Source organism: Arachis stenosperma, chromosome 6 (assembly GCF_014773155.1).
Source record: "Arachis stenosperma cultivar V10309 chromosome 6, arast.V10309.gnm1.PFL2, whole genome shotgun sequence".
NCBI classification, from domain to species: Eukaryota; Viridiplantae; Streptophyta; class Magnoliopsida; order Fabales; family Fabaceae; genus Arachis; species Arachis stenosperma.
The window spans coordinates 20,221,506-20,247,723 of record NC_080382.1 but is presented as its reverse complement, the minus strand read 5'-3'; the positions used below and the strand labels follow the sequence as shown (position 1 = coordinate 20,247,723).

Below are 26,218 nucleotides of genomic sequence, written 5' to 3'. Positions count from 1 at the left end.
ATGGTCTGCGAGACGGACCCTTTAGCCACTCCATATCCAAAAAACACCCGACATCTCTGAATGATGTACAAGAGCGGGCGAAAAAATACATCAATATGGAGGAGAAATCTCGATTAGGAGAAGCATCAAAATCCGGATTCTCCTACCCACCTCGGGATAAGGATAAAGAGTCCAGAAAAAAGAAGAACAACCCACTGACAAACCTAGAAAGTACCACAACTACACCCCTCTCCGGGTGTCCCTTGTGGATGTCTACCAAGAGATATGCAATACTGAGAAGGTCTCGCCCCCTCGTCTGATTAAGCACAAGAGAGGAGAAAGTCAGACAGAGTATTGCGAATACCACCGAATCTATGGGCATTCTACCAACGAGTGCTACGACCTAAAAAATGTCATAGAAAAGTTGGCACGAGAAGGACGACTAGATCGGATCCTAGCCAATAGACATGATGACCCCGTGGTCATTACCATCATACTCGCCAACGCTAATCTACACTGAACATTGGTAGACCAAGGAATCTCCGCAGATATCTTGTTCAAATCCGCCTTCGACAAGCTCGGCCTACAAGAGAAAGAGCTCAAAGCATATCCAAATAGCTTATTCGGGCTCAGTGATGCCCCAATCCAACCACTTGGGTACATCCCATTGCACACAACCTTTGGGAAAGGAACGCAATCAAGAACGCTGAGCATAGACTACATCGTAGTCGACGTGAGCTCCGCATACAACGCCCTCATAGGTCGGACAATGTTAAATCAACTCACCGCGGTGGTCTCCACTCCACACCTATGCATGAAGTTCCCAACTATAGAAGGAATCGCTACCGTAAAGAGGGATCAAAAACTCGCGCGACGCTGTTACAACGAAAGTCTGAACCTTAAATGCGACCCCAGAGGAAAGGAAACCAATACTATAGAACTCGGGGGAATCCGAGCTCATGAGGAACTCCGCCCTCAACCGGAAGGTGAGACCGAAGAAGTTCAAATCGGAGACACTCGAGACAAAACAACAAACATAGGGGCAAACCTACGAGGAGACCTAAAGGAGCTGTTAACAAAGCTCCTAATGGATAATTCCGACCTCTTTGCATGGAAGGCCGCCGACATACCCGGTATTGATCTCGGACTAATGTGCCATAAGTTAGCCGTATATCCTGGGTCTCGGCTAGTGCAACAAAAGCGTAGGAAGCTCGGCCCGGAGAGGTTGCAAGCCGTAGAGGAGTAGGTAAAAGTCTTGTTGGAGGCAGGGTTCATAAGGGAGGTAAAGTACCCATTATGGCTAGCCAATGTAGTATTAGTCAAGAAGTCAAATGGGAAATGGCGGATGTGCACTGATTACACCGACCTCAACAAAGCCTGCCCAAAAGATCCCTACCCACTCCCAAACATAGACACACTAGTTGACGCTTCATCAGGGTATCAGTACCTTTCCTTTATGGACACTTACTCGGGATACAATCAAATCCCAATGTATCAACCCAACCAGGAGAAAACCTCATTCTTAACCCCAAAAGCAAACTACTGCTACATAGTCATGCCCTTTGGACTCAAGAACGTAGGGGCTACATACCAGAGACTGATGAACAAAGTTTTTGCCAATCACATGGGGAAGCTGATGGAGGTTTATGTGGATGACATGCTGGTAAAGACACAAAAAGAGGAAACGTTGTTACCCGACCTCACTGAAGTGTTCGACACCATAAGAAAGCATGGGATGAGACTTAATCCCGCAAAGTGCACCTTCGCAGTAGAAGTTGGAAAATTCTTGGGCTTCATGCTCACCCAAAGGGGAATTGAAGCGAACCCAGATAAGTGCCAAGCCATACTTCGCATGAAAAGTATGACCTATGTCAAAGAGGTCCAGCAGCTCAATGGGAGATTAGCGACTCTGTCTAGATTCCTAGCTGGATCAGCTTTAAGATTTCTCCCCTTCTATGCAACATTAAGAAAGGGAAAGAGGTTTGAATGGACCCCAACATGCGAACAAGCCTTCCAGGATTTCAAAAATTTTTTGGGGCAACCACGCATCATTACCCGACCATGGGAAGGTAAAGAACTCATACTATATCTTGCCGTAGGAAGTCGGGCAATAGCGTCAGCACTAGTCAGAGAAGACGAAAGTGGGTAACAACCTATTTACTTTATCAGTAAGGCTCTACAAGGAGCTGAACTAAACTATCAAAAGATAGAAAAGTTTGCCTACACCCTTATACTCACTTCTCGATGACTCTGTCCATATTTTTAAGCTCACACTATCAGAGTACGGACCAACCAGCCTATAAAAGGTATGTTACAAAAAACAGATCTAGCTGGAAGAATCCTACAATGGATAGCCAAGTTATCCGAATTTGACCTCAAATACGAAGCTCGGACAGCCATTAAGTCACAGTATCTGGCCGAATTCATTGGAGAATATACCGACACCCCGGGTACCCTCATAGAGTGGAGCCTTTATGTAGATGGCTCCTCGAAAAAAACCAGAAATGGAGCAGGTGTAATCTAGAAAGCGACCAGAGAACCCAAATCGAGCTCTCATTAAAATTCGAGTTCCCTGCCTCCAATAACCAAGCAGAATACGAGGCCCTACTGGCTGGTTTGAAGCTGGCTAGGGAGGTGGGAGTACAAAAGCTTACCATCTCTTCAACAACTCACAAGTGGTCACCTCACAAATAGAAGGGAGCTATCAGGTTAAGGACCCCACCATGAAAAAATATTTGAACAAAACCAGAGAATAACTCAGACAAATTAGTGGATATGAGGTACGACATATACCTCGAGAACAATACGCCCGAGCTGATGTACTGTCGAAACTAGCCAGCACCAAACCAGGGACAATAATAGGAGCCTCATTCAAGAAACACTGCAAAATCCATCAATCTTAGAGGAAGGGAAGATCCTAACCATATCAGAACAGGACCAAGGATGGATGACTCTCATATTCAACTACCTCAAGTTTGACACACTTCCTGCAGATAAAAAGGAGGCAAAAAGGCTAGTGCGAGAAGCACAGTACTACACCATAGTGCACGACGTCCTATATAGGAGAGGAATCTCTACACCCCTGCTAAAATGCGTTTCGACCTCTGCTACAAGTGACGTCCTAGAGGAAGTCCATGGAGGCATATGTGGCAACCACCTCGGGGCAAGAGCTCTTGCAAAAAAGGTACTCCGAGCTAGTTTTTACTGGCCGACTTCACAAAAGGAAGCAACAGAGTTCGTTAAGACATGCCCACCATGCCAGAAGCATGCCAACTTCCATATAGCTCCACCCGAAAAGCTCATCTGTGTTACCTCACCTTGGCCATTTGTAAAGTGGGGGTTCGACCTCCTCGAACCCTTCCCCCAGTGGATCAAGACAAGTCAAGTTTCGCATTGTAGGTATAGACTATTTCACAAAATGGATTGAAGCAGAGCCATTGGCCACGGCCACCACCTTACGAAACTGGAAATTTCTATACAGAAACATTATCACAAGGTTTGGGATTCCATGCTCCATCACCATAGATAATTGATGAGCGGATAATTTATACGCTTTTTGGCATTATTTTTAGGTAGTTTTTAGTATGTTCTAGTCACTTTTTAGTTTATTTTTATTAGTTTTTATGCAAAAATCACATTTCTGGACTTTACTATGAGTTTGTGTGTTTTTCTGTGATTTCAAGTATTTTCTGGCTGAAATTGATGGACCTGAGCAAAAATCTGATTCAGAGGCTGAGAAAGGACTGCATATGCTGTTGGATTCTGACCCTCCTTCACTCGAAGTGGATTTTCTGGAGCTACAGAAGCTCAATTGGCGCGCTCTTAATTGCGTTGGAAAGTAGACATCCTGGGCTTTTCATCAATATATAATAGTCCATACTTTTCTCGAGATTTGATGGCCCAAACTGGCGTCCAAATGCCAATCAGAGACTTTTTTTGGCGTAAAACGCCGAAACTGGCACCAGAACTGGAGTTAAACGCCCAAACTGGCATCCAAGCTGGCGTTTAACTCCAAGAAGGGCCTATGCACGTGAAAGCTTCAAAGTTCAGCCCAAACACTCACCAAGTGGGCCCCGGAAGTGGATTTCTGCACTTAGTTACTCATTCTCTGTAAACCTAGGTTACTAGTTTAGTATAAATAGCACTTTTTACCATTGTATTAGACACTTGAGCTTTTGACACTTTTGGATCGTATTATGCCATTTGGGAGGCTGGCCATTCGGCCGTACCTAGACCTTCTTTTCTCTTATGTATTTTCCAACGGTAGAGTTTCTACACCTCATAGATTAAGGTGAGGAGCTCTGCTGTTCCTCATGAATTAATGCAAGTACTATTATTTCTCTTTCAATTCACGCCTACTTCTTCTCCAAGATATACTCTCGTACTTAATTCAGTTAAGTCAGAATAAAGGGGTGACCCGTGACAATCATCCACTATCTTCATTACTCGCTTAGCCAAGATTCGCGTGCATACATGATGTTCAACGTAGTCATTAGACGACAGCTAGAGTATATTCTCTTGGGTCTCTGATCCACGAATCGAGTCCGTGAGGTTAGAACCTTCATGGTATAGGCTAGAACCAATTGGCAGCATCCCTGAGATCCGAAAAGTCTAAACATTGTCTGTGGTATTCTGAGTAGGATCTGGGAAGGGATGACTGTGGCGAGCTTCAAACTCGCGAATATTGGGTGCAGTGACAGTGCGCAAAAGGATAAATGTATCCTATTCCGACACAAGTGAGAACCGACAGATGATTAGCTATGCGGTAGCTGTACCTGGTATTTTTCATCCGAGACGAGAAATCCGACAGTTGATTAGCCGTGCAGAAACCGTAGAGGACCATTTTCACTGAGAAGATCATACAACTTGCCATGGAAGGGAGCACCCATGATTGGATGAAGACAATAGGAAAGTAGAGGTTCAGAGGCAACAAAGCATCTCCAAACGCTAATCTGAAACTCCCACCAAGGGATTACATAAGTATCTTTATTTTATTTTGCAATTTATTTATCTTTTAATTATCAAAACTCATAACCATTTGAATCTGCCTAACTAAGATTTACAGGATTGCTTCAAGCCGGAAATCTCCGTGGGATCGACCCTTACTCACGTAAGGTTTATTACTTGGACGACCCAGTGCACTTGTTGGTTAGTTGTGCGGAGTTGTGAAAAGTGTGAATCACGATTTCGTGCTACCAATAATGGTACTCAATTCACTGACACTGGTTTTAGGAACTTGGTAGCTAACCTAAAGATAAAGCACAATTCACCTTTGTAGAACACCCACAGGCCAACAGACAGGCTGAAGCCGCCAACAAAGTCATATTGACCGGGTTAAAACGGAGACTACAAGACGCAAAGGAAACTTGGGCTGAAGAGCTCCCACAAGTCCTATGGGCATATCGAACAACTCCACACTCCACTAACGGAGAATCACCATTCCAACTTGCTTACGGAATAGAGGCAATGATCTTCGTGGAGGTAGAAGAAGGATCCCCTAGAGTGATCCTCTACAACGAAGACACCAACTCCCAAGCTCAAAGGGAAGAGCTCGACCTACTTCGAGAAGTCCGAGAAAAAGTTCGGATCAGAAAGGAAGCCCTAAAGCGTTGAATGGCTCTGAGTTATAATCGGAAGGTAATCCAGCGAAGCTTCGCCACCAATGATATCATCTTAATCCGAAATGATATCGGAGCAGGTCGTTCAGGCGAAAGGAAGCTAGCAGCCAACTAGAAAGGACCATACCGAGTTGTAGAGGTACTGTGGAAAGGTTACTATAAGGTGTCCGACCTCAAAGGGCGAGAGCTACCAAGGTCATGGCATGCCTGTAACCTAAGAAGGTACTATATCTAGAAAATAGTAAAGATCTTAGGTCAAGGCGCACTCTTTTTCCTAAAAAAGTATTTTAATGAGGCGCCAGGCCGAGATCTAAAAAATGGCCCGACCTATAAGGGTAAGCACTCACATGTATACATTTTTACTTTTATTTTTATCTCTTTATTATTTAAATGAAAGTTATCAATTCCCTAAAAAAGTTTCCTACCAAGACGCGTTAAACTACGCTCATAAAACGCAAAAATTCATCGCCCGATTACAAAGAGGTCAGCAAGATGAAGCAATAGAAGCGAGTTAATGCAAGAAGTTATAAAAAGTAACCCACAAAAAGTGACCTGACGAGGTCTAACTAAAAAATGGGATTACTAAAAATAACTTAAGAAGTCCTGACAAAGAAGTCGGACCAATGAAAGGATCACTGAAAAGGGACACAAATATCTCGCAAAGGCCTAAGAAAGGCAGAAGTGCTTAGCTAAAAGGTACAAAGTCTCTAAAAAAAGACATTACTTAAAAAGCAAAAGCACAACTCAGAAGAAAGCCAAAAAGTTGTCCAAGCAAACTATAAAAAAAGGTTTCCTATCGGAACACTACCTAAAAAGTTGTTTGGAATCCGACTAAAAGGCCCGAATAACAAAGGCCAAGAAAGGTCGAAAAACCTAAAGGTCAAAATGCTCAGCTAGAAGGTACAAGTCCTAAGAAAGGATGTTACTTAGAAAGCAAAGGCACAAGTCAGAAGAAGACGAAAAGTCGTCCAAACAAACTAAAAGGAAAAGGTTCCCTATGAGAACACTACCAAAAAGGTTGTTGGAATGTGACTCAAATATTCAAATCAGCCAAAGAAAAGGCATAATATCAAAAGTTGAAGACTAAACTCCTCCAAACAAACGTTGAAGAACAACGCCCAAATACAAGCACATCAAACAAAATCAACGCATCATCCAACACAAAAACATTAAAGACTCAATGGCCGCCTAAATGGCAGCCCAAGAATTTAAAGTGTTTGTTTTTAAAATAAAAGTTGCAAGGAAGCAACTAAGTGCCAAAATTCATCCACAAAAACTTATAGAAACCGACAAAGTTCAAAGTCCACAGATCGGACTATACCAATACATAAAACAGATATATAAAAAGAGAATATCACAAAGGGGTCAAGTCCGCCCCGGTAGCAACATCCTTAGGAGAAGGCGGGATAGTAGAAATCGGGGTAGCATTAATAACTCCGCCTGACCCATTCAGAACTTCTACCTCGGGCTCAGGACCAGGAGGAATCACCTCAACAGAAGAGGCTACAGTAGTTGAAGCCGTAGAAACCTTAGCTGGCGGCACAAGAGGAGGACCCTCATCTTCATTATCTGGGGCAGGCACGATCTTGCCATCCTCCACCACATTGTCCATACTGAACAAGGAAAGGTCGAACTCGGGAGCAAGAACCCAGACTTGAGCCTTTAGATCTTCATACATCTCGGTCATACTGCTCACCATATGACCTTGTAGCTCGACATAGTCATCCTGTGCAGATTGTAGCCTTTCCCTAGTCTCCAGTAGCTTGCCATAGGTGCGGGTATAGCTCTCCTTGGACTTCTTAGCCATCTCCTCGGCCAGGTTGGCAGACGCCTCAGCAGTAGTAGCTCTCGACTTCTCCTTCTCAACATCAAGCTCCAATTTAGCCACCCTAGCATCCATCTCGTCTTTCAAAGCCTTAATCCTATCATACTCAGACTTGGCATCCTCCATAAAGGCCTTGGTTGCACAAATTGGGGACTCTTGGACAACTCGAGACAAGGTCGCACCAAGATTGACCATCCGAATACTATTGCTTGTTATGAAGTTAAGGTGGTGAAGGATCAACACGTCGTCAGTCGAAACCTGGCCATGAGGAGCAATCAACTCCATGGCAAAGGCCACACCATCAAACTCTTTGTCATCCAGGTTGTAAGTCCCAACAGTCTTTTGCTTTTTTGGAGGGGGACCAGCAGTATGGGAGGAAGCAGCACCAGAGGTTGGTTGAAGAGGGTCGGTTGATCTTTCTCGGACCCTGAGACTCAGCTTGCGGCTTCTTGGGAGGTAACTGGTCTGAAGAACCCTCCCCCCAACGTCTTATTTGATAGATTCTGGGCAGCCACCACCTTCTTGGCTTTCCAAAAAGACTTCATAGAGTCTGAAGATTTCACCATTTCTGAAAAGGCAGCTGATGCACAAAAACTTATCTCTCAACAAATTTCCCTTCGACAAGTATACCAAATTGTCGTCAAGTAAAAACTCACAATAGAGTGAGGTCGAATCCCACAGGGATTAACAGATTAAGAAATCAATGGTTAATTGATTATCCTAGTTAGACGAATTATATTGGAGTGATAAGTAACAAGGAAATGTAAATGGCATATAAAAGTAAAGAAAGCAATAAAGTGCAGAAAAGTAAAATAGCAAGAAAAGTAAATGTAAGAACTAAAAATAAAATAAACATTGGGATCAAGAGATATTGCAATCCTCCGGATCAAGTTCATTCTCATCTCTTCCTCAATCAATGCATTCATTGATCTCCTTGGCAATCTTAAGTGATTGGATCCCAATTCCTTGGTAATCTAATCTCTCTAAGCTTGAACAATTTCCCAATTCCTTGATTTAATTGCTCATGGGAAGAGATAAAGTTTGGTCACTGATTATACCACATGCATTTCCAAATCAAAGTGTTGGGAGGATTACATGTCACTATATCCGTCCAAACCCCAATTCGATCCAACATGAGAAAGCATTTCTAGCATGATCTCCTCATCCCTTTTCCAAGGCTCAGAGGAGATCCAATTATGGAGAGTTTCTTTTCCAAGACAACTAACCAATTGAATTAAGATCAAAAGCTCTCTAGTAAAATCAAGAGAAAAGAAAGAAGAAGAAGAATAAGAACTACAATTGATCCATTGAATCATAATAGAGCTCTCTAACCCAATGAAAAGAGTTAGTTGTTCATTGCTCTACCAAAATAGAAAAGAAAGAAAATGCAAAAAAGTAAAGATGAAGATTAAAACTGAAATTGAAACTTCCAAGTTCATAAATGAAAATTACAACTAGAACGAAACTACTCCTAAGGAAGAAAAGAAGAGAAAAGGAAGAAGAGTGGTTGAGGGGAGGGGTCCGAAGACCCACTCCCCTTGGAGTGTGCCAATTCACAGAAGTTCGAATCGGTCTTCACTCTCTCCCCCTTCCTTCAATTCTTCGTTCCAGAATATATTGAATGTAAAAACTAAGGCCTTTATATAGGCTCTCTAAATTACAAAATGAAATTAAAAGCAAATTACAATTAAATGAAAATTCCTATTCTAGATGCTTCTTGTGGCCTTGATTGGTTGACAATTGTGGACTTGCTTGCTTGAGATTTGAAGTGGACTTGAGAGAGAAGTGAATCAAGTTGAGGTCCAGGTGCTTAGCGTTAGTGCTGCCGTTAGCCATACTAACGCTACAAGTGTGGCGTTAGTGCTGAAGTTATTGTGGCTAACGTTACACTTGCTACCCAGTTGGTGTTTTTGGGGATTAAAAGATGCCTCTTGTTTGTGCTCCAGTTTCATGCCCACTATAGACTATTATATATCTTTGGAAAGCTCGGAATGTCATCTTTCTAACGCAACTGGAATCACTTCAATTGGACCTTTGTAACTCAAGTTATGCTTCTCTGAAGTGGACAAGGTCGCTGGCATAGTCGCTAGCGTTACTGGAAAAAGTGAGTCACAATAACGTTAGCGATCAGGGGCTTAATATTGCCAGGTTCTGGAGCTCAAAATTAATGTCTACTCCATACTATTATATATTTTTAGAAAGCCCTGGATGTCTACTTTCCAACGCCTTTGAAAGTGCATCATTTGGAGCTCTACAGCTTGCGTTACACTTCTTGGAAGGTGAAGAGGTCAGCTGGCCTTACTACAGGTTGATACCATGTTCATCTTTGCACTTTTGGGACAAGTTTTCTCCCTCAAATTCAGTGTCCACCATGTAGTTCCATATATGCTTGGAAAGATCTGGAATCCTATTTTCCAATGCCATTGGAATCACCTCATTTGGAGCTTTGTGGCTCAAGTTATTTTTGTTTGAAGAAGGCATGGTCAGGCTGCCAGGTGAGACTTTTGCCCACGTTAGTGTAACTAACGTGGCCACTAACGTGGGTCTTCCTTTGTTTCGCAAACGTTAGTGGCGTTCACCTTTTCCACTAACGTTGGCGTTTCCCTTTCCTTCCATGTTAGTTCCCACGTTAATGTAACTAACGTGGAAGCTAACGTGGGTCTTCTTGCTTCGCAAACGTTAGTGGCACTCACTTTTTCCACTAACATTGGCGTTTCCCTTTCTTTCCATGTTAGTTCCCACGTTAATGTAACTAACGTGGAGACTAACGTGGGTCTTCCTTTGCTTCGCTAGCGTTATTGGCACTCACTTTTGCCAATAACGCTGCTCCTTCTTCAAAGTTAATGCCGTTAACGTTCCTACTAACGTTCCAAACTTTCCTTCCTTCCACGTTAGTACCCACGTTAGTAGCACTAACGTAGCCACTAACGTGGCTCTTCTCTACTTCTTTTGGTCTGTAATCAAGCAAACAAAGTGTATCAAAGTAACATACAAGACAAACTTCATTTTACTAAGTGTGCTAATAATGCCCAAAATCAAAACTTCACTTAGTGTGATCTATTTTATCATATTTACCCTGTATATTAGCTAAAATTCACCTATGCTTGAGATTTTGTTTCATGCAGAGATTTTTCATGCTATTACTCATATATTGGAAAAATTTGTATAAAAACTAAACAAAAATCTACTGAAATAACTACTAAAAATAGGCAATGATGCACGCGCATCAGCAGTCAGGAAAACAGTTACAATAAATAGGTAAGGGCAAAATCCCAAGTCAATATAAAAGGACACTTCTCACAAAAGAGGAGCTCGGGCACTACCTAGCTCAGCACGGAGGAGGAAAGGATCTCTTAGAAATCTCTTTGTATCTAGATGTGGAGGCTCCCCCCAGTGCTCCTCTAAGACATTCACAAAAGCTTGTTCCACCTCATCTAAACTCTCCAAAGGATATTTGAGGACTATAGGCTCTTTTTGCCACCATAAAGAAAAGGTTGGCTCATTATTTTCATTTAGAAAGAAAGGGCGAGCGCCCTCAACAGATCAGACCTTAAAGTAGTAGTTCTTAAAGTCCCGAAAGGACTCATCAAACATCGAAAACACTTTCTTCCCCTGGGTAGCTCGGAAGGAGATCCAAGAAGCCTTCTTTTTTGCCACCCGGGTTTGGTCAACACAAACAGGTACAGACAAAGGTTCAAGGTAGGTCGGACACCTAGCTCTTGGCACAATAACTGAAAGATCTTCATGAAGGCCCAAGAGTTCGAATGAAGCTACAAAGGGGCCACATTACAGTTCCACAAGAGCTCGGTTTCGAAGGAAGTAAAAGGAAGGGTAATATTCAACTGGGAAAAGAAGTAATCATAGGCATAGAAGAAGGGGCGATCTTCCCGACCTAAGGGAGGGAAGCTAACCCTCTCGTCAGGGTCAGGCAATACTAATTCATAATTCTTCTCATCCTCCCTATGCTCACAGATCCTATGAAATCGCCTAAGTCTCTCACAGTACTCAGGGTCGGCTACGGTGACACACATAAGGACTATGGAGTCTAGCCAATCGGTCATACCAGCAGGGACCTTGGTGGACATCTCGACAATATTCTTACGGGAAGACATATAGCAACTACACCTACAGTAAGAAAAAATAAAGGGGTCACTACCAAACAACTCGGACAGAATTGGAAAGAGAAGGAATAACCAACAAACAATAGGTACGGCAACAAAAAGGGCACCCCAGGATCTACAGAAGCAAGAAATCATCAGCAAAGACTCAGGGGCACCCTTTGGAGGCAACAGAACAAGAGTACAGAAAATATCGCAAAAACATACAACCCTAGACCTCCCAAATAAGACTAAAACTCCTACATTTCCCCCAAAACAAGATATCAGAGGAGCAAGAGCCAAAGAAGAGAAATTCTTTTTCAAGTTTGAGACAGAAGGGAGAAGGAAACTGAAACTAAGAGCAAACCATCTTCTTTTATTGCAAAAAATGTTTAAAGAGGGAAAAGAAAAGACAAAAGGAAAGCCCAATCAATAAGCATTAAAGGCGCGTGCGTATTCCCAAGAAAGTAACCCCCTCGAGAAACAAATGCGGCAGTAAAGGAGTGAAAGCAAAAAACGCTTCGCATTTAAAGCCAACATAAAACTTGCGAACAGAAGAACAGATAGGACCGAGATGCTTGAGCACGACTTCCCCAAAGAGATCGAAGCTTAGAAAGCAGACCTCATGGAAACGTCTGAGCTCAAGCAGGGGCACTGTTCATACCCTGGGTCGAGCTATACGATCCGGGTTTGACGAAGGCACGAACGACCAACCTCTTAAAAGGTTGGCTCGTCACCGACCTCTTCCTAAAGAGCTCAGCCAAATTATCTGAGGCCCAAAGCAGGCCCAAAGCAGAAGGTCACATCCCACCTAAAGGCGGCTGGCCAAAAGATAGGTGATCTCACCCACAAAAAGATAAGATAAGTGATGAGCAGATAATTTATACGCTTTTTGGCATTATTTTTACATAGTTTTTAGTATAATTTAGTTAGTTTTTAGTATATTTTTATTAGTTTTTAAGCAAAATTCACATTTCTGGACTTTACTATGAGTTTGTGTATTTTTCTGTGATTTCAGGTATTTTCTGGCTAAAATTGAGGGACCTGAGCAAAAATCTGATTCAGAGGCTGAAGAAGGACTGCTGATGCTGTTGGATTCTGACCTCTCTGCACTCGAAATGAAATTTTTGGTGCTACAGAAGTCCAAATGGTGCGCTCTCAATTGCGTTAGAAATTAGACATCCAGGGCTTTCCAGCAATATGTAATAGTCCATACTTTGCCTGAGTTTAGATGACACAAACTGGCGTTTAACGCCAGCTTTCTGCCCTATTCTAGCGTTAAACGCAAGAAACAAGTTGCAAAGCAGAGTTAAACGCCAGAAATAAGTTACAAACTGGAGTTTAACTCCAAGGAAGACCTCTACACGTGAAAGCTTCAATGCTCAGCCCAAGCACACACCAAGTGGGCCCGGAAGTGGATTTTTGCATCATTTACTCATTTCTGTAACCCTAGTAACTAGTTTAGTATAAATAGAACTTTTTACTATTGTATTAGAGATCTTTGGATTATCTTTGGATGACCTTTTGATCCTTTGATCACGTTTTGGAGGCTTGCCTCTCGGTCATGCCTAGACCTTGTTCTTATGTATTTTCAACGGTGGAGTTTCTACACACCATAGATTAAGGTGTGGAGCTCTGCTGTTCCTCGAGTATTAATGCATACTACTATTTTCTATTCAATTCATGCTCATTCTTATTCTAAGATATCCATTCGCACACAAGAACATGATGAATGTGATGATTATGTGACACTCATCACCATTCTCACTTATGAACGTGTGATTGACAACCACTTCCGTTCTACATGAAAACAAGCTTGAATGTGTATCTCTTGGATTCCTGGTCCATGTGTTTGATTGCCTCTCATGACAATAGAGCCTTCAATTCCTTGCGATCAGAGTCTTCGTGGTATAGGCTAGAATCCATTGGCAGCATTCTTGAGATCCGGAAAGTCTAAACCTTGTCTGTGGTATTCCGAGTAGGATCTGGGATGGGATGACTGTGACGAGCTTCAAACTCGGGACTGTAGGGCGTGGTGACAGACGAAAAAGGATGGTAAATCCTATTCCTACACGATCGAGAACCGACAGATGATTAGTCCTACGTAATCAGTAGCTGGACCATTTTCACTGAGAGGATGGACGGTAGCCATTGACAACGGTGATCCCCCTACAAACAGCTTGCCATGGAAAGGAGTGTGAAGGATTGGACGAAGGCAGTAGAAAAGCAGAGATTCAAAGGAATGAGGCATCTCCATACACTTATCTGAAATTCCCACCAATGAATTGCATAATTATCTCTATCTTTATTTTATGTTTTATTTATCTTTTAATTATTAAAACTCCATAACCAATTTAATCCGCCTGACTGAGATTTACAATATGACCATAACTTGCTTCAAGCTGACAATCTCCGTGGGATCGACCCTTACTCACGTAAGGTTTATTACTTGGACGACCCAGTGCACTTGCTGATTAGTTATGCGAAGTTGTAAGAAAGAGTTGAGATTACAATTGTGCATACCAAGTTGTTGGCACCATTGTGTATCACAATTTCGTGCACCAATAAGATAACAAACTTATCTCAAGGGAGGTCACTCGACACTACTATAAATACACTGAGCACTCAGGTATAACTCATACTCTAATTCGACAAAAAACCTGCCTAAAACACGTGCTAACTTAAGTATCGGAGTCTCTTGCAGGTACCACCACCCCCGGTGAGCGAGGATCAGCAGCATCTCAAGATCCAACAAGTTGGACATGACAGCTCCGGCCACGACAGAATATCTCATCCGAGATCGACCTCCAGTTTCAGGTAACCCACGGAACAGTCATCCCGTAAAAAGACACCTCAAACAGGTATATCATGTTGGAGATAGGGACAGGTCACCCGGCCTCACCACTATTACTTCACTCAAGAAGACGCCACAAGCATCATCCCGGGGCATGATGATCCTGTGGTTATTACCATCATACTCGCCAATGCCAATCTCCACCGAACGTTGGTAGACCAAGGAAGCTCCGCAGATATCCTGTTCAAACCCGCCTTCAACAAGCTCAGCTTATAAGAGAAAGAGCTCAGAGCTTATCCAAATAGCTTGTTCGGACTCAGAGACGCCCCAATCCAACCAATTGGGTACATCCCATTGCACACAATATTTGGAAAAGGATCACGATCTAGAAAATAGTAAAGATCTTAGGCCAAGGCGCATTCTTTTTCTTAAAAAGGTTTTTTAATGAGGCACCAGGCCGAGATCTAAAAAACTGCCCAACCTAGAAGGGTAAGCACTCACATGTACACCCTTTTATTTATGTTTTTATCTCATTATTATTTAAATGAAAGTTATCAATTTCCTAAAAAATTTCCTACCAAGACGCATTAATCTACGCTCATAAAACGCAAAAATTCATCGCCTGATTACAAAGAGGTTGGCAAAGTGAAGCGATAGAAGCAAGTTAATGCAAGAAGTTATAAAAAGTAATCCAGAAAAAGTGACCTGACGAGGCCTAACTAAAAATGAGATTACTAAAAATAACTTAAGAAGGCCCGACAGAGAAGTCGGACCAATGAAAGGATCACTGAAAAGGGACAAAAACATCTTGCCAAGGCCAGAAAGTGCTTAGCTGAAAGGTACAAGTCTTTACTTAAAAAGCAAAGGCACAAGTCAGAAGAAGGCTAAAAATTCATCCAAACAAACTATAAAGAAAAGGTTCCTCATTGGAACACTACCTAAAAAGTTGTTGGAATATGACTGAAATCCCGGATAGTAAAGGCATACAGGTCTACACCAAGAGGGGGGCTAATACAACCTCAAAAAAGAGAAAAGGTAAGAGTCCAAAAGCTCAAAAAAGCCTAAGTGTCGAAGCTCCTAGCTAAAAAGGGTACAAGACTCCTAAAAGGAGATATTACTCAAAAGGCAAAAGCATAAAAAGTCATCCAAACATACTAACAAAGTTCCACACAAGAACACTACCTAAAAAGTTGTTTGGGATTCGACCAAAGAGCTCGAACGACAAGTCACAAAGGCGATACAGCCGAGGTAGCCACAACAAGGGAAACCAAGGCAAACCCCACCTCAAGGGATGTCAGACCAAAGAGACCCAAAGCGCCTATAAAAAGGTTGAAGAACAACCCCCTCAAAACAAAGGTTGAAATACAAGAGAAGGGGCTGCAGTGGCAGAGGCAGCAGAAGCTTTAGCTGGCGGCGCAAGAGAAGGACCCTCATCATCATCTGGGGCAAGCACAATCTTGCCATCCTCCACCATATTATCCAGGCTGAATAGGGAGAGGTCGAGCTCGGGAGCAAGAAATTGGACCTGGGCCTTCAGGTTCTCGTACATTTTGGTCACGCTGCTCACCATATGGCCCTGAAGCTCGGCATAATCGTCCTGGGCAGACTGAAGTCTCTCTCTAGTCTCCAACAGCTCGCCATATGTGTGAGGATAGCTCTCTTTGGATTTTTTGGCCATCTCCTCAGCCAGATTTGTAGATGCCTCTGCAGTAGTAGCCTGAGACTTCTCTTTCTCAACATCAAGCTCCAATTTAGCAACCCTAGCATCCAGCTTGTCTTTCAAAGCCTTAATCCAATCATATTCAGACTTAGCATCCTCCATAAAGGCTTTGGTAGCACGAACCAGGGACTCCCGGACAACTCGGGATAAGGCCGCACCAAGATTGGCCACCTGAATACTATTGGTCGTTATGAAGTCAAGGTGGTGAAGGATCGACACATCGTGAGTCGAAACCTGGCCATAAGGAGCGATCAACTCTATGGCAAAGGCCACACCATCAAACTCTTTGTCATCCAGATTATAAGTCCCAACAGTCTTTTGCTTTTTTGGAGGGGGACCAGTAGTATGAGAGGAAGCAGCACCAGAAGCCATTTGAAGAGGGTCGGAGGGAATTGTCCAAACTCGCAGGGTCGGGATAATCTTCCTCGGACCCTGAGACTCAGCCGCCGGATTCTTCGGAGGCAACTGTGCTGAAGACCCCTCCCCTGAATTTTTCTGTGACAAGTTCTGGGCAGCGACCACCTTCTTGGCCTTCCTAAAAGACTTCATAGACTCCGAAGACTTAACCATTTCTGAAAAAAAAGCCAGGAAAATAGTTACACAATAGAAAAAAGGACAAAAGACCACGAATAGTAAAAAGATAACCACTTCTATGAATAAAGAGATCGGATACTACCTATTTCAGCACGAAAGAGGGAAGGATCTCCTAGAAACCTCTTTGTATCCAGGTGAGGAGGCTCCCCCCAATGCTCCTCCAAAACACCCACAAAGGCTTGTTCTACCTCGTCTAAACTTTCCCAAGGGTACTTGACTACTACTATGTCTTTTTGCCACCATAAAGGAAAGGTCGGCTCATCATTTTCATCCATCATAATTATGAGGAACCAAGCTCATTAAGTCTATCTCCAAGAAGCTTTAAGTACGTAATGTCTATTCCTAAGCTTGAGGTACGTCAAATGGCTTGATCAACATCAACTCATAAGTCTCAACCTATCTACTAAGTAGATTAGTAGCGGGTTAGTGTCAATGGGTATCAAATTGATCACCAAGGGTTCCCAAATCACCAAATCATTGAGACCCAATGACTCAAGATCACTCAATTCCCTTAGCCTAAACCAAGAGTAAGGAAAACTACTCAAAAACTAGAGAAAACATTTCATCAAACACTTAGAGTGCAATATAAGTAAACATCACAAAATGTAAAAATTAACACAACCCATAACTAACACAAACAAGAGATCATCAATAACAATAAAGATAAACATAAAAGAGACATGGAAACATAAAATTGCATTAGAAGAAATCAAGATCCAACAATGGTTCATCAACATAAAAGTGAGAAAAATGAGAAATTAACATGAGAAACTAAGAAGGTCAAGACCATAGAACACTAAAATATAAGGAGAATTAAAATCAAAACAAGAATTGAAAGATGAATTTGAAAGAAATTAACCTAACTTTATCCTAATTTCTATCCTAAATTCTAGAGAGAAGGGAGAGCTTCTCTCTCTAGAATTCTACCCTAAAACATGATGAAAACTAAAAACTATGACTACTTGGTTCATTCTCCCTTCAATCATTCGGTTTAATAGCATCAGAAATGAGTTAGATTGGGCCCAAAATGAGCTAGAAATCGCTGGCCACGTTTTGCCCAAAATGAGTCACGCTGGTCCACCGATGCGTGCGCGTCATGTGCGCGTATGCGTCCATATACACTAGACAACTATGGCAAATTTTATATCTTTTTGAAGCCCCGGATGTTAGCTTTTCAACGCAACTAGAACTGCCTCATTTGAACCTATGTAGCTCAAGTTATGGTCGATTGAGTGCGAAGAGGTCAGCCTTGATAGATTTACGGTTCCTTCATTTCTTCATGAGTCCTCCCACTTTGCATGCTTTTCCTTCATTCCTTCAATCCAATCTTTGCCTTCTAAACCTGAAATCACTTAACAAACATATCAAGGCATCGGATGGAATTAAAGTGAATTAACTTTAGCTATTTTAAGGCCTAAAAAGTATGTTTTCACACTTAAGCACAAATCAAGGGAGAATTACAAAACCATGCTATTTCATTGGATAAATGTGAGAAAAGTTGATAAACCCCCCCCCCCCCCAAATTAAGCACAAGATAAACCACAAAATTGGGGTTTATCAGCTAGCAGTCGAACAACTCTGTCAAAGACAAGGACAATCTTGGAAAGAAAAAGGAATCCTCTTCAAGAAGATGGATGAGCAATTAGAGCAAATGAGAAGAAACTTAGAACTGCTAAGCAAGGAAGGTGAAAACCAATCTGTGGGTATAAAAGAAGTGGAAGAGCAAGATGAAGAGGACCATGTATCAAGTGAAGTCTCAATGAAGAATGAGGTGGTGGAGGTGTATGAGCCAAGGATTTCATATCCACAGAGGCCACTTGAGATGACAAAGGAAAATGAAAACTCACAACCCCCACAAACTTTTCTAAACCAAAGACTCTCAACACTTGAATCTATGATTGAAAGATATGAAGAGGAGATGAAGAAATCTTGGAAAGAACAAAAAAAAAAGTGGCCCCAATTCCAAATGAAACTTCAATGGAGAAGGAGGTTGTGGAGGTATTTGAACCTGTGGCTCCATATTCACATAAGCTAATTGAGGTGACAAAGGAACAAGAAAGCTTACTCCCAAAGAGCTTAATGAAACATCATGCAGAAGAATTGGAGGAAGACAATAAAGAAAGTCCATATTCAATTAAAGCAGAGAGTTACATAGATGAAGGGCTCGTTAAACCACCAATTCAAGAGGCTTTTGGCGAATAGAAAACTCCAACAATCACACAATTACCAAGTCTTGGAATCCAAGAAGTGAAGGCAACTGACAAGAGCACCAAAGAGAGGATTGTGACCAAGATACAAAGGACAACATGCATAAAGAAGAGAAGGTCAACTGCAAACAATCCAACCCCTGAACCACCAGCAAGCAAGTTCAATCAAGCAAATAACCAAAGGAAGCTTGCTGAGAAGAAGCTAAGAAAGGGGGCACTAACTGGCTCTTCCTTCTACCAGAGGTCATTCCTCTTAACAAACTGGAAGAAGAGGAAGAAAGGTGAGCACAACATGTCAAGCTAATAACACTAAAAGAGCGTTTGTTGGGAGGCAACCCAACCTTAGGTAACATTTCATTTCTCTACTTTGTTTATTTTCTGTCTTTGCTTTGTTTATTTTCAATAATTTAGCATGTGATTACATTCTAAGTTTGGTGTTGCCCTGCAACAATCTGTTTTCAATCTTTCTGGATGATTGCATCAATTTTCAAGAGAAAGTGTCACACTAAATTTGGTGTGCCACTTATTTTTTTTATGCAATGAGTCCAGCAACACCACTTGTTTGTATAATCATAATGCCTCTGCAGTGTTATATCTCTTTTGATGTGGCACTTTTTTTTTCTTTTGGTTTTAGTCATTATTTTGTTTTTGATATTTTCTTTTATTGTGCTCCTTGACTGTTTTTGTTAATACCTCACCAAGACATCTTTACTCGTGATAAACTCTTCGCTTGGTGATTGTGTTATTAGCATAGAACAGTTTCCTTTGTTTGGTTTTAGTTCAAATAAATTGACATGTGATTGCATTCTAAGTTTGGTGTTGCTATGCAACAAAAATTGATTCCCAATCTTCACTGAATACTTGCATCAACTCCAAGTGAGAGTGTCACACTAAGTTTGGTGTGCCACTTATCTTTCATGCAATATATCATACACACCACTTAGTCATGTAATCATATTGTCTCTGTTCTGTTTCTTGTGCCTTTATGTACACTTAATTTTGCTTGCTTAAGCACATGCATTACTCACATTCCATTCTGTAAGACACTCATGATCCATCATAGACCCCATCACCACTATTTTTAATTGTTTCTTGAGGATAAGCAAGCATTCTATGTTTAGAATGGAAAGGGGAAGAATAGAGGAAAAGGACAACAACAATAAACTACAAGGTGGTAAAGTTCTTTTTTCTCTTATTTGTTTCCAGTACTTTAAATTGCATGATTGTCTTTTATTCCTTTCTATGCATGTGTGACTGCTCCTTGTGAATAAAGCATGGCTTGAATTTGGAATTGTAACATGCTACTGTGACATTATAACTACCATCTTGAATTTTGTGAGTCAAAGTAATTAAGAAATCATGATCATAAACAAATAAGGTCATTAAAGAAGAACTTAGCATGGGCATGTAAATATTGGAAGGCTAGTATGATTAACTGTTGCTCAATTGTATTTGAAATTTGTTTAATTGAAGTTTGCATCTAGGATATTTTATGAAATCTTTGAAATCATGAAAACCTTGAAAAAGCAAATACAGTTAAAGTAAGAAAAGAAAAAGGGAAAGAATGAGAAAGTTGAAGGCTCTGAGTACCAATGACAATTCATTTGTTAAGTACTTGTGGTGTTTATGCATCAAGCAAAAAGCTTGAAGACAAAATACTTAGAGTCAAGGCTAGGCTCAAGTGCAAAAGCACTCCCTCAAAGCTCAAGGCTCTAAGCATCACTGATTAGAGAGTAAAAGAAAAGAAACAAATGAGCTTAAAGAAGTCCTCTAATTAAATGCTTGTGGTGCTTATGTATCAAGTGGCAAGACTTGAAAACAAAGCATTTAGAGTCGTAGCTTTGTTTTTAACTCATGGTGCAAAGCACCCAAAAGGAGAAGCTAAGAAAAGAATGAAAAGCTTGTTTCAAGGAAAGAACATAAAGAAAAGGTTTCATAAAATGAGCTAGATAGAAGCATCAATCATTTAAATTTCTTTTGTGATTGTAGCATGTATAGAAAACTAGCCAGCCATGAACATTAAGTTGCTATTCTTCTCACCTTGGATTTTCAAACTTTATTGCATGATTCTTTGCTTGCTTGGGACAAGCAAGATTTAAGTTTGGTGTTGTGATGACACATCATCTTATACTAGTTTCACAAGCCTTTTTCCTTCATTTTCACCTAGTTTTCATACATCTCTTAGGCAATAAGTAGGTGTTTGAATAAGAAATTCATGTTTGTCTTGATTCAATCAAACATTGTTAATTTTATGCATTATCATGAGATTTATGCAAGAATTATGTGATTATTATGAATGATGCAAAACCTTATGATTTTGGTGAGACTTTGATTGTATGTTTGATTGATGACAGATGAAAAGATGAAGGAAATAAGCAATGCAGATGAACGCTGCGTTCAATTGGGCTGCGTTTGTTTACAGAGACAGGACACTGAGACATGGACACAGAGACATAAAATTATGTTTGACAGAAGAGACATAGACAGAGACAGGGTGTTCAGAGACACTAAATTAGTGTATTTTGTGTCCATCCTGACAGGAAGGACACAAGGACACTAACGAGGGACACAACTTATTTTTTATTCTTTTTTTTATTATTTTTGTTAATTTTTCATAATTATATTTTTTTATTATTATATTTTTTATCTCATTTTTTGAATGAAAAAAAATGAGAATAAATTAGATTTTCATAATTTATTCTAGTTTATCACCAAACAGAATACAAGAACACAAAATTTTGTGCCTCTGTCCATCATTGTCTTGTCTTGTCCTGTTCTCAGTGTCTTGTCCTGTCCTGTTCTCAGAAACAAACGTAGCCTTGAAGAACGCTATGTTCACAAGTGACACGCACGCGTACAAGGCGCTTACGCGCAGGATGACACTTTTGGAGATCCACGCGTACACATGCATGGCGCGCACGCGTGGATGGAGGATAAGCGTCCACAAGCAAAGAATGCTACGTTCTTCAATCAAGAACGCTTGCGATACTAAGGCGGGAAAAGTCGCTAGTGACGCGTACGCGTGCATGACGCGAATGCGTCGATGAGACATTTCTGAAGAAGTATGCGTACACACCCATGACGCGTACGCATGGAAATGGCATTTTGAAGGGCGACGTGGACGCACGCATGACGCGTACGCGTGGGAGAGCATTCATTTGGCAAACGCTACGTTCTCAAGGAGAACGCTGCAAGGGACGTGTAAGCGTACAGCACGCGTACGCGTCGGTGGGCCAAAACACCAGGGACGCGTGAGCGTATAGCACGCGTACGCGTGGGTGTAAAAGCGTTACGTTGTGTTCAAGAACGCTACGTTCTCCTCGAAGCGGCTTTTTTGGTTCAAGTACTCTCACCCCAAGCCCACTTGTACTTCAAGCAAGCAAGCAAGCCCACAGTTAACACTGAATCAAGCCATAAGATTCATCTAGAATAGGAATTTCATTTAATTGTAATTTGTTTTCAATTTCATTTCAATTTGTAATTTAGGAAAGCCTATATAAAGGCATCAGTTTCATTTCATTGAGCAGGCTGGTTGGTGAAAAAAGAAGAGGCTGGCTCTAATAGAGAGCAGTAGAAGTAGGAGTAGGAGTAGAATAGAAGGCTCTTGTAAACACTTTATTTTTCTGCACTTTACCTTTCAGTATTGAATTCAATTTAGCTTATGCAATTTCCATTTCTACTCTACTATTCTGCAATTTACCTTTCTGCAAGTTTACATTTCCGTTGATATGAAGTTTGATTTACTTTCTGCCAATTTGGATTTCCTGCACTTGTTCTTTGAGCTATGATCCACTAAACCCCAATTCATTAGGGGGAGGAGCTCTGTTTTAATTCATATGATTAATTGAACATCTTCTTCTTCTCAATTCATCTGGGTAGCTAAGAAACAACTTCTGTTTTGATTGAGTTTTATTCACTCTGGAAGGGGGTTTGAATCTGTGAATTTCCATGTGAGCCTCGGAAGGGGAATCATGGAAATTAGAATTGAAGCTCTGTTTCTCACAAATCTCTTGACCAACACTACTCGGGAGGAATTGAGGTCTTGAGAATTTGTGTGGCTTATGGATGAGAGAACATGCTTAACCTCTTCTCATGACAATTGGATCAAGAAATTGGCAAGATTGATTTTGATTAGAGAGAATGGATCACCAAGGAATTGGGATCCAATCAATTTCAATCTGCCATAGATCTATTCATATAATTGAGAAAGAAGTTGAGACCCATTTGATTCATTGTGGATTATGATATCTCCAATTCCTGATGAATCATGCTCTCTGTTTCTTTTCATTTTGCTTTGAACTTTCTTTATTTGCCTTTGCTTTACTGCTTTATTTCCATTCTGTTGATTTAACCACACTCTTTGCACTGTCAGCTTAACTAAACTAATCACTTAACTAAAGTTGCTTGATCCATCAATCTCTGTGGGATCGACCTCACTCACATGAGTTATTACTACTTGATGCGACCCGGTACACTTGCCGGTGAGTGTGTGTGGAAATCTAATTTTTCCGCATCAACATTATCTATTTTGTTTTTATAGTTTCTAATTTCATTTTTCCTCTTTATAGAGTATAGACTTTAAACATATATTTGTTCTGCAGACCGAGTATGCATAGTCTGCTGAAAGATTGCACTCACCTTCTTGTTTCTATTCCTCCTGTTGCGGCCATTGGCGACCCGGTATGATGTTACTCTATTGATTATTATATCGTCATGAGTCCATGGATTTTGTATTCTGAGGTACTCTCTTTCAGAACCTACATTACGATTTATTGATTTGTAGATGCTTCAGCATGAAGAACTTCTAAGAAGCTCGTTAGTCGATGGGAATCTTCAATGGCTCTGTTACTTGTCTTCAACTAGTAAGTCTTCATTGAACTTAGTAACTAGTTTGATGTTGTTGTTCCTTCATGTTCATGAATAAGAGAATTGCAAGTTGTGCTTTTTCAAAAATAAAATCACTTGTGGGCGAGAGTCGCATTATCTGGTACATAAATCTTTCCACAAAACATAAATCACAAGACATCTTTGTTGTTCTGATTGAAAATTTGAAATTCTTATGAAGAAATCATACTCTCAATGGGCATTACAAGTTACATGTTTTAAACCAGAAAAAAAAAATGCATAGAATATCCGTTTCATGGTAAGCTGATAAGGAGAAACATATTATATCTTTCACATTCTTTCTTTAAGTTGATCTTGCAAAAATGTTGTGTAATGTTTAAGTAAAAACATATATGAGTTATGATAGGACATTTTGGTGTCACTCGATCCATGCATAGTTATTCTTTTCTAGTTTGACTATTTTCCATGAATACCAGGGATCTTGCATAAACATAAAAGAAACTAATTTGATTTAACAATATTGAGTTGCCATTTTAGTTGTCTGCTTATGCTTCTGACTTTCTAGAACCAGGTTTTCCGGCGGCAAGTAATGTGCTACTGCTGCTTAGAGATGAAGTTTTCTAACGCTTTCGAATGCAAATATAATCTCAGAGATGCTTCCTGTCTAGCAGGCGTCTACGGAGACTGTGGCGGTGAACTAGTGGATGAGGAGTGAGTGTAACTAAACAAATCACCTTCTTTTTTTTTTTCAGTTTTTCCTTCAAAATTTGTTAGACTATCCTCTTAGTTGGTTATGAGTTTGTGCATCGCGTTTCGACAGTTACCCAACAAACCCGAAAAGTGGTCGAATTTGGCTCACCATCTTGGGTTTTCACCGCAAGTATTCCGCCTTGGAGGTATCTATGGCCCTGGTAGAAGGTAATTTCCTGTTTTACTGTAATTCATTTTATCTTTCAAGTAAGGTTTCTCTTATGAGTTTCTTTGCGGTTTATGTGAATAAAAAATTTGTTCAGGAACTGCATCACTGTCTGCCTTGACAGTTAAGTAAACTCACCAATATAGAGAAGAGATCTTATCGGCAATTTAAATTATAAATTTCGGATTATGTTTTTATGGCAGTTAGCGCATTCTGTTACTTTCCATTTACTACTTCATATTCTTTTGTTTTAGTGCGATCAATACAATACTCAAGCAGGAGCCTTTGTCAGAAGGGCAGGAGATGAGAAAATACCGAAGATATACGTCGAGAGTTCACGTTGATGATATTTGTCAGGCGCTTATGGCTGCTATTCACACAACTCCCCCAAGGTTAGTTTTGAGTGTAATCAACTTTCTAAACTCTGCAAAATTTTGCAAGATTCTATGGCATTTCACTTGCAGGGAAGTTTACAACATCGTTGATGATGATCCTGCTCCAAGAGAAGAAGTATTTGAATATGCAAGAAAATTGGTGTTGAAAAAGTGGCCAGGCTTGAACTTAGAACATCTAGAGCTGGAAGAAAGCTCGGGTGCGAAAACAAGAAATCAAAGTGGCTAGAAGCGCGTGTCGAATACTCGAATGAAGAAGGAACTTGGAGTGCAGCTACTTTACCCTGATTACAAATCAGGATTGCAGAGCATAATTGACCAGATAGAGAACCCTTTTTTCCAATGTAGTTGATCATTGATCATACTTACAATTTGAGTTAAATTCTCTGCAAACACTATTGTAATTCTTTTTAAGTGTTAGAAGTTGAGACATGAAAATGTGGATAGTGAATTACCGAATTTTTTCTGCAAATCTTGCCATAAACTGCTGCAACTAATGTAGTAGTTTTTTTCTTTTTCAGTTTATTTACAGAAACCATAGGTGGTTAAAAATTTTGAAGTCTTTCAATCATAGTTTTCTAACATATTTGTGAGATTATTATTTTGAAAAAGTCTAGGGAGCCAATGGCCTAAGCGTACAATGTGTACAATGGAGGTTTAAGAAGTATTAGAGATATGACCATTAGTGTTACATTGTCCTGTCAGGTTACGTTTTTTGGGATGAGTGGTTTCAGATATGGTATTAGAGTTCTAGATTCGAAAGGTCAAGAGTTCGATCCTTGGTGAACCCCAACCCTATTATTTTTTATGCAATGATCAAAACAACTACACGTGTGCTTTGAGTTCATATATTATTGGATACAGTTAGATATGTTTCCTTTTTCAAAATAAATAAAATTTTAACTATTGATTAAAATTTTTCATTAAAATGATTTGTTGTTGCTCTTTTTGTATATGACTGTTTGGTCATAATTATAGGATTAATATTCATAAAGTCAATATCGGTTACAAATTCAAAAATAAATAAATAGGACTTGTTCATAGTAAAATTATGCATAAATATATTGTGATGTAATTTCACCTTTGTTAGCATATTTTTCCTCCCTCTCTCCCTAAATTCTTCCTTTTAGTGTGTTTGTATTTCTCCTACAAAGGTCTTTTGATACAAGAGTGAATGTATTTTTTTGGTTGCAGTGTGAAGCAAAGAATTCTTCTAAAGTTAATGGTTGGT

General features: G+C 40.5%; 1 pseudogene; it reads left to right on the top strand.

Annotated features, from left to right (window-relative positions):
• Positions 1-23,442: 23,442 nt before the first annotated feature.
• LOC130933833 (uncharacterized) lies at positions 23,443-25,339 on the top strand (annotated as a pseudogene).
• Positions 25,340-26,218: the final 879 nt, after the last annotated feature.